The sequence below is a fragment of the Cotesia glomerata genome, linkage group LG9 (assembly GCF_020080835.1).
Source record: "Cotesia glomerata isolate CgM1 linkage group LG9, MPM_Cglom_v2.3, whole genome shotgun sequence".
In the NCBI taxonomy this organism is placed as follows: Eukaryota; Metazoa; Arthropoda; class Insecta; order Hymenoptera; family Braconidae; genus Cotesia; species Cotesia glomerata.
The window spans coordinates 7,327,613-7,337,440 of record NC_058166.1 but is presented as its reverse complement, the minus strand read 5'-3'; the positions used below and the strand labels follow the sequence as shown (position 1 = coordinate 7,337,440).

General features: G+C 31.7%; 1 long non-coding RNA gene across 1 annotated transcript; it reads right to left on the bottom strand.

Moving 5' to 3' along the window:
- Positions 1–8,732: 8,732 nt before the first annotated feature.
- LOC123271635 lies at positions 8,733–9,828 on the bottom strand. The gene is made up of 2 exons (XR_006510932.1): positions 9,601–9,828; positions 8,733–8,943 (listed from the first exon to the last, which is right to left on the bottom strand). It is a non-coding gene; the product is annotated as an uncharacterized LOC123271635 (long non-coding RNA).

The window sequence follows — 9,828 nt, the reverse complement described above, 5'->3', positions numbered from 1 at the left end:
GAAAGTTAGGCTCCGCGCGGCCGTTTCGGTGCCTAGGCGTCCCGGCCAAGCAAAGTATGCAACACAAAATAATTTTTTTATAATATTTAATATTAATTTAAAAATCTAAATAAATTATAGTGTCATTTGGACACTTAAAGGAATACAGCCCCGCCAGAAAACAATTTTTAGCTTGATTTTTGTTTAAGTTATTCAATTTTTAATTAACTAATTTTTCGTAGACTTGAAGCGGTCAACAATTTCATCAACTTATAAATTGTTATAACTTCCAAACTATTAATGATCCGGTCTTTGACATTCAAGACGATCTTTTAGACAATTAATTAATTTATATAATAAATTTTTCATATGCTCGATATCTACTATGGTTCAATTTTTATAAACATTTGTTTATAAAAAAATGCATGACTTGAATTTTTAAATAATTATATCTCTTAAACTATTGAAGTTACGGCTTTTATGATTCAGGACAATTTTATAGAGTAATCATTGGACTACCCAAAAATTACTTTTTCATATTTTTAATTTCATTTGTTTATCATTTTTTTTTATTTATTCAAATTATTACGCGGTTAAGGGTACATTTTCTGGATTTTATCGTGATGTTTTTTTCATGTTTTTTTTTGTTGATTGAACTGTAAGCTTATCTATTTTATTTAAAAATTTTTTTTTTCTTCGTCGTGTTGGTAAGATTTTTCTCAAGAAACTTACTTCTTGACTGGACTGTCAATGGCATCCAGAGAGGGTCCCAAGATCCTTAACGGCGTATAATAAAAAAATTTTTAGGAATCGACGTTCTGTTGGCTGGAACGTGAAAAAATACAAGAAAAATCCCTCAAGTTAAATTTTGTTGGGACTTGGAACAACAATAGAATTTTCATTACAAAATTTTTTTTTAATTTCTGCACGTTTTAGGCACAAATATGACAATTCAGGATATCTTTCTCCGACCTTAAAAACTCGGAGATCTGATGAATAACTCGTACTCTTAAAATTGGATGGAAATTAATAACTCCATACTTTTCGAAATTATTTATTCAAAAAAGAAAAATTTTGTTTTTAAATAATTTATAAGTTCTCAGTTAAAAACTTTCATGCTCATATTTACACAATATTTTTCAATTCCGTTGAGCAGACCAAATCTATCACCATGTTCAAATGGTATCGCAGTTTAAAATTCTCAAAGTATATTATTCTTATGTCAACCTTTAACAGGGTGTCAATTGATCCGGAAAACAAAGAAAGCTTGAAAAAGTTAGTGAAACTTCTGAGAATTTTAATCTTAATCAGAGAAATTCGTAGTTCATTATTTTTTTAATTGAATATTTCTATATTAGAAAAAATTGTTCAAAAAGGTTTACAATAAATTATACCCGGGTAAAAAAACTTATATATAATTATATATACTTATATCTTATTATATATTACTTATATATTACTTAGATATAATTATATATGTTCATATCTAATTATATACAATTATATATAATTGGATGCAGTATTTTTTAATAATTATATACAATTACATATAATTATATATGATCATATGTAATTATATATGATTGGATGCAACATTTTTTAATATTTATATATAATCATATACAATTATTGTTATTATGAATATAATATATATATATATACATACATACATAAATACATATATAAACTTTTGAACCAATGCTATTTTTCCACATTACTCGATGAAATAAAACATATTATGACAAAATTTTTATAAAATTACAACATGAGACCGGCTACAATAGTTAGATTTCTAAAGAAATCTACCTAAAAATCAGCTAAGCTCAAAAAAATTTTTTCGAATTTATATGAATAATTTTCAGTTTTTCGAAATTTTGCTTTAAAAAATAGTTAAAATTTGAAAAAATTATTTTTTCTGCATAAAAATGTTTTTCCGGCAATAAAGAATCGATACAAAGGAAAAAAATTGAAAAAAAAATTTTTTTTAATGCAAATATACAGTTAACAATTTAAAAAAAATATGAGCTCTACGGGGATTCGATGTCCGAATTCAGGGAAGTGCGCGTGCGCCATTCCCCTTAGACCGTTGTCGGAGAATGATGGGGGAAATAATAATAATGTGAGCAAAATAATAACAATAGTCAGCGTCCAATCAGATTCTCGGAGTAATTTGTTTTTTCAACTTTTTTATAATTTTTTCTAAGTCTTAATTTACTTTTAAAAAATATGTTTCCACAATATAGGTATCAAACGATTCAGAATTTCATGAATCGTAAAGATATCCTATCGTGTAGGGGACTTTTTTTTGAAAAATTTTTATCTATTTGTTTAAAGAAATAATTTGTTAATAAAAAAAAATATGTTCCCACAATATAGGTATCAAACGATTCAAAATTTTATAAATCGTAAAGATATCCTATCGTGTAGGAAACTTTTTTAACTTCCCGCTAAGAAAATTGAAAATTTTCAAAAATCGAGGTTATTGTTTTCACTCCGTTTTTCGAAAATCGAGTTTCCATCAGATCTCGACGTTTGGAGGTCCTAGGAAGCTTCCCTGACTATTCCCGCGATGGTGTCTGTATGTATGTATGTATGTGTGTGTGTGTGTGTGTGTGTGTGTGTGTGTGTGTGTGTGTGTGTGTGTGTGTGTGTGTGTGTGTGTGTGTGTGTGTGTGTATGTAAACCTATCATAACTTTTGAATAGCTTAACCGATTTGATCACGGTTGGTGCCATTCGAAAGGGTTTGACCAAACTTAGATTTTGAATACAATTTGGATCGATTGGGACTGGTAGATTTTGAGAAATCTTAAGATAACTCCGAAAAAAAAAATTTTTAAAGATGATTTTTTTGAAATAACTTTTAAACAGCTCTACCGATCAATTCCAAAAACTAATCAGCTCTTACCATTGAAAAATCGCGTCGATCGCCACCAAGCCAGTCAAAATCGGTTGATTCGTTCGTGAGTTATCGTTGACGAAAGAAAACTGAAAAAAGTGTTTTTTCAGAATTACTTCGAAATTCCGCGTTCGATCAATTTAAACTTAAAGATTCTTCATGAGACCTAAAAACTGCGTCGAATGCCGCCAACCGCGTGAAAATCGGTTCATTCATTCAAAAGTTATTGTGGTTTGAAAATTAAAAAAATAGCGTTTTATTATACTTCTACCAGATTTTTGAGCTCGGAGAGCTCAAAATGATACGAAAATTATATTTTAGAGATCGAAGAGCTTAGAAACGTAATAAATGCAATTTTAAGCGCTTAAACATGGAATTAGCGGGAAGTTGCAGGGATGGCCTTTAGGGTCAACCGTTTTTCTAATTTTTTTGAATATTTTTATCTATTTGTTTAAACAAATAAGTTGTTAATAAAAAAAATTAGGAAAACGGTTGACCCTAAAGGCCATCCCTGCAACTTCCCGCTAATTCCGTTAATACCTGGCCGCTTTTTTGAGCTCTTCGAGCTCAAAAGTACAATCTGTGTGTTGTTTTAAGCTCTCCGAGCTCAAAAAGATACCTTTTCTATGCTTTTAAGCTCTTTGAGCTCAAAAGTCTGATAGAAGTTCTTCTTTTATAAATTATAAATTATAATAATAATAATAATAATAATTATTATTATTATTATTATTATTTATCATTAATAATTTTTATTACGGTTAATGCTTACTCGGAATTCCCAAATGCAAGTTAAATATAAATCACCACTGTGTCCCTGTAAAATGCCTTGATAGGCGCGCGGTAAATCTTTTGGCTCGGGTGCCTAAAGTACCGGGTTCGAGAACTTGGCAATGTTTTTTTTTTTTTTTTTCAAACAAAAATTTTTTTTATTTCGTTTTTTTAATACAAATTATTGTTATTACTTGTTTATTTTTTTTTTGCTTATAATTAAATATTTACACAAGCAAACGTATAAAATTTATTATTAAAATTGTAATTATTGTTTTATTGTTATTCTTACTATTATTATTATTATTGTTATCATTATTATTATTATTATTGTTATCATTATCATAATTATTATTGTTAATATTATGGTTAATAGTTAATGATAACTTGAAATTCCTAAACGCAATTTAAATATAAGTTACTACTCATTCTCAATAAGCTGCCTTGATAGGCACGTGGTAAATCTTTCGGCTTGGGTGCCTAAAGTACCGGGTTCGAGAACTCGGCAATGTTTTTTTTTTTTTTTTTTTTTCAAACAAATTTTTTTTAATTTTTTTTTTTTTTTTAATTTTTATAATTTTTTTTTTTATCTCTTTCCACGTCACCCATTGGGTAAGATAAAATGGTACGCACTTTTTTTAACGTGGTATCCCCAGTAGGTCTAATCCACGACAAAATCGAAAGAAACCTTCAAATCCAAGCATTTTAAAGATTGCACATAAATAATTAAAGCTAACCATTTGGTATAATAAATATATTCTAATCACAGCCAAAATATTGCATAAATATTTTAGAAATAAATTAATTCTACATTTAACCTATTCGATAAATTCGTAAACGTCCCAGTTTTCATCTGGGTTGTAAGCTTGCAAGCGAAGTTTTTCTTTTGATTTTGTGTCTTCCTTATTATATAAATTATTCGCGTCCATTTTCGAAAGATGTTCCCTATGTATATTTGCAGTGGTCGCACTGTCCCCCCTAGTCCTCATAGCTGTTTTCACGACGCAAAGTGAATTGAGTGTACTCGCGTCAAGACCATTCCTTTTTTTTGTTTTTACGTCTGGGATGAGTGAGAACGCTCTTTCAGCTGCAGCATTTGAATAAGGTAATGCCCTCACTATACCCAGCAATAAACGCAAACTATCGTACCGAAAACCACCATCAGAATTGGTAACAGAGCAAATTGCCATCCACATTTCATCAAATGACAATTTGCCCCATTCTTCCTTCTGAAGGTCATTTTCGTGATATAAGGATTGCCACTCGCGAGTAACACTTTCTTCGTCGGTAACACGCAAATGGCGACAAACGTTAATCACGAAAGCGAGTGTCTTGCTGCGATCCGAATAAAATAACGCGGGATATCTCTCGAATACCGTCAAACTTTTTAAAAACGGGTCATCGAACGGAAGTCTTTTGACGATTTGCTGTGCCGCAGTAACGTAGAACTGAAGGCATTTTTGACGGAATGTGTCGATTTCCACTTGTAGAGTCCCTTCAGAAAGTTTATTTTTTAAATATTCGTTGCAATCATGACCAACATCAATTTCGGATAAATCAAGCTGATTTGCGCCATTTTCGAATTTGATGTCACGAGCATATGCATCGAATATTTCTGGCTGCAACATAGCAGGTTTCAAAAATTTCTGTAGAATCTCCAGAAGCATCTTTTTTGAATAAGGCTGCAAGCAGTGAACTAAAGTTTTTTCATTTTGAAAAAAAGCTTTTAATTTATTGAAAAAATCTAGTGTGAAATGCAAAAAAAGCAGATATGCTTTTGTCAATGGCATTTTTAAAATTTCAAGAAGTTCATCTGCTTGTTTGCCTTTTTCGAAAGACTGTTCAGTTAAAAAAGCCATCAGTGTATCCCAATTTTTTAAAATTTTATCAATCGTGGAACGACGCGACAACCATCTTGTTTCAGCATATCGCGTTATTTTCAACGGACGATCCTGAAAAGTTTTTTGAAAATCGCGAAAGATGGCTGTTCTTTTGGGGCTAGCATTCAAAAATGATGCAATATTTTTTATGAAACTATTAATTTCATCTGGAATTAAAGCATATGCAGCGCTGGCACTTAACGCGAGAGAATGGCAAATACACGGTAGCGTTATAAGCTTGGGACAATTTTCCGTTAATAATTTACGAACTGATAAATGGTTGCCCATCATAACCGATGCGTTATCACTCGCGTAGCCAACTATGTTGGATAATGGAATTTGTTTCTTCCAAAGTTCATGCTTAAGCGACTTGAATAGCTCAGTGGCTGAACAGTCAGTCGCATCTAAATGAATTAATTGCAATAATTCAGTTCTAACTGTCAACATATTTGGCTCAATGTAACGCACCATGACCGCCATCCATTTATCGTTCGTACAATCCGAACTTTCATCTAAATGAATCGAAAAGTTATTATCGCGTAATACTTTACTAATATCGGTTTCAACTACGCCAAGAACATTTCCAATAAGTTTACCGACTTTAGTTTTACCGACCTTCATAGCCTGTAACACAGCTGGCTCTTTCCCTATCGTTTGAAATAAATTCAACATGTCCGACGCGATCGTTAACGAAATGTTATTTTCGGCAAAAAACGTCGCGAAACGAAGTTCAGCAATTTGTACTCTTTCTTTGAAATCAAATTCAGCATCACCATCAGCTGAATAAGATTCTGATTCAAGAGCACAAGCTGCTTCCTGAACAGACGCAGAAGGCATCGTATTCTGGACATTTGTCGATTCCTCGGTCAGTAAATGCATATTTTTTATATGCCCCCCTGATTTTGAATGCCGCAAGATTTCACTGCATCCGCACGACAGTGTGACTTTACACGCAACGCAAAAAAATTTCGCGGGGTCCGAAGGAATTTCCTTAACCCATTTACGCCACTCTGGGTAGCTATCGTACCATTGATGCTGAAAAATTTTGGCCAATCTTGGTTTTTTAATTGTAGGCTCAGCCATTATTAAAAAAATATAATGAATATAAAAAAAAATATTATTGAAAAAATTATCAAATTAAAAATTTACAAAAAATTAATTGAAACGAATCAATGATACGATTTCACCGAAAGAAAAAATCACGAGTCACGAATTGCCGATCAAAAAATCAATAAAACGCGTAAAAGAAATTTTAAATTTCACGAAAACCCGAACCACGCATTAAAAAAACCTAAATCACGGATCACACACTCCCGACCTACCGCACAAACAACCCTGACCTACGAAACACACAACACTAACGTACGGCATACACACGAATCTACACTCACCGATCACTCAATCCTGAAACGCGTCACACAATGCCGAATAATCCGTCACGCAATGAGAATAATTAATCACGAATCACACAATCCTTATCGACACACACAATACCAAGTCACTGGTCACACAACCCGAATAATCCACCGCAAACAGATAAATAATAAATTAAAAATCCTGAACCGCGTACTAAATTATTTTAGTAGAATAAGCGTACAAATATAAATAATGCTGTGAAGCGGGAAAGAATAGGAGTTACGGTAATTATTACGTGAAGCGTTCCACATTCACGTAACAGGATATTGGTAGGAAAGGATTGAGAAAGGAATATGAAGAGGATCATCTTAATGTGAGTTTATAGAATATGCGAGAAAAAGTTATTAGATAGCTCGGACTGGGATTCGAACCCAGAACCTTCCGAAGACATGTCGGCTACTCTACCATTTGAGCTATCCGGTCTATACTAAATTTCCTTTCGCTTATTCTTAGTTTATTTTTAGTTTTATTTTTAGTTCACCTCTATGTTAGAAATGAATAAAATGAAAAATTTCCAATTTTGCTTTTCATTCTCCATCGTTACTTTGCAAAAACAAATACTGTTTTTGAATAAATACTATGTAGAATATTATTTTTTAATTAGGTATTTAGCAGTAATGAATATTAAAGAATACATATGTTAAGTAAATATATTCTAATTTCAATTTCAATTTTTAATTTCTCACTTAGAAAATTGCAAATTTTCTAAAATCGAAAAGTTACATTGTTTCACATATATAACTATATTATTTAATTTTAAATATGCTTATCGTAAGATGGACGGTATGGCTTAATGTATATAGAATAAGCAAAAAAAATATGGTACAGGCCGGATAGCTCAAATGGTAGAGGAGCCGACTTGTCCTCGGGAGGTTCTGATTTCGAATCCCATTTCGCATTTTTACGGTAGATGTTCCGTAATATTTCGATGAAAAAACTGACCAAACAACTGAAAAATGCTGAAAAAATACGGCATTAATACTGTATAAGTGCGACATTTTTTCGGCATTTACAAAACCGCTAGGAAATATGTCGAAGTTGATGAAAATCAATCCTCTAGATTCGGAAATAGACTATCCACTATTTAAAAAGACTTGACTCCGAAAAAGAACCATTTAAAGTTACTTTTTTACATTAATTGTTATACATTTTGTATATGATATAAGAGATATATAAGCAATGATAAAAAAGTAACTTGAGCCCAAAGACACCATTTTGAAAAAAATGATTTTTTGAGTGAAGAGAAAAAATTCATGGGTCAAGAAATTATTCTTGGTTCAAGTTTTTTCTCTTGAATCAAGTTAAATTTTTTACCAGTGCAATTCTAACTTTCAAATTTCTTCAAAATAGTTTAAAAAGTTATTTTTAAAGATCCAAATCATAAAAAAATATTACGATCATAGTATTTAATTTTAACAAGTAATAGTACACTGTGTTTGTAGACCTATCAAATAACACGGGTCAACATGAAATTTGACTTTGATTGCAAAGCATTAAATTTCGGTAGTTTAGGTCGTAATAAGACGGAAAAAAAATATATGGCATGAAAAACTTTGCTTTTGTGCTTAGAAGACTGATTGAACGAAATTTTTAAAAATCTCGGATTTTAATTTTTGATTGAAAATAAAACTATTGAAATAAAAATGTTTATCATTTTTATTAAATTTTACTATCATATTAGCTCATAGAAAAGTGGAAAATAGCTTAAAAGTGCACACTTTTACTTTTTCTTTTATGTTCATAGCTACTTTCTCTCAATAAACCCCAAATATAGTCGCCCATCATATTTTCATTGTATTGGCCTTGATAGCGTTGTTCAAAATTCATGATGTCCTGATGGAAACGTTCTCGTTGCTCTTCGGAATAGGCTCCCATATTGTTTTTAAATTTATCCAAATGAGCATGCAGCATATGTACTTTTAATGACATCCTTCAACCCATGGCCTTAAAATTTGTAAGCATATCCTCAACCAACTTTTCGTAGTTTTCAGCTTTATTATTTCCTAAAATTCCAGAAACTACTGCTTTAAAACTGTTCCAACTTGCTTTTTGAGTACGATTCAGCAACGTTGGAAATTTTTCATCGGCGAAAATCTGTCTTATTTGCGGACCAACAAAAACCCCAGCTTTAACCTTTGCTTCCGATAACTTCGGAAAAAATTTTTTTAAGTATCCAAAAGCTTCTAAAGTTTCATCCAGTTTTTTAACAAATTGATTCATCAACCCTAACTTAATGTGCAAAGGCGGCATTAACACTTTTTCTGCTTCAACAATCGGCTCAAATTTGACGTTCTGTTTTCCGACACTCAATTCTGTTCTTACAGGCCATGACCGTTGAATATAGTGTTTAGAATCCGCTCTGCTATCCCACAAGCACAAATAACACGGATACTTTGTATATCCACCCTGTAGCCCCATTAAAAATCCCACCATTTTAAAATCTCCAATCAGCTCCCAGTTATACTCACGATACTTTACAGATTCAAGCAAAATTTTGACACTTTCATAATTTTCTTTAAGATGTACTGAGTGAGCAATTGGAAGAGACGGAAATTAATTTCCGTTGTGCAATAGAACTGCTTTTAAACTTTTTGTAGAGCTATCAATGAATAAACGCCATTCGCTAGGGACACAGGGTATGCCAATTGCTTCAAACATACCTTTAATGTCATTACAAAAACAAAGTCCATCTTCCTTCGTGAAAAACGTTGCAAACATTTCATGCCTAGTCCGCTGATCCGTGATCTTAACATCATCAAGCAAATTCCACTGTTTTAACCGAGAGCCTAGAAGCTCTGCTTTATTTTTTGGCAAATTTAAATCTCTAATTAGATCGTTAAAATCTTCTGAAGTAATGAGATAGTGTTTTGGTTGTTCAGGTGTAGGCA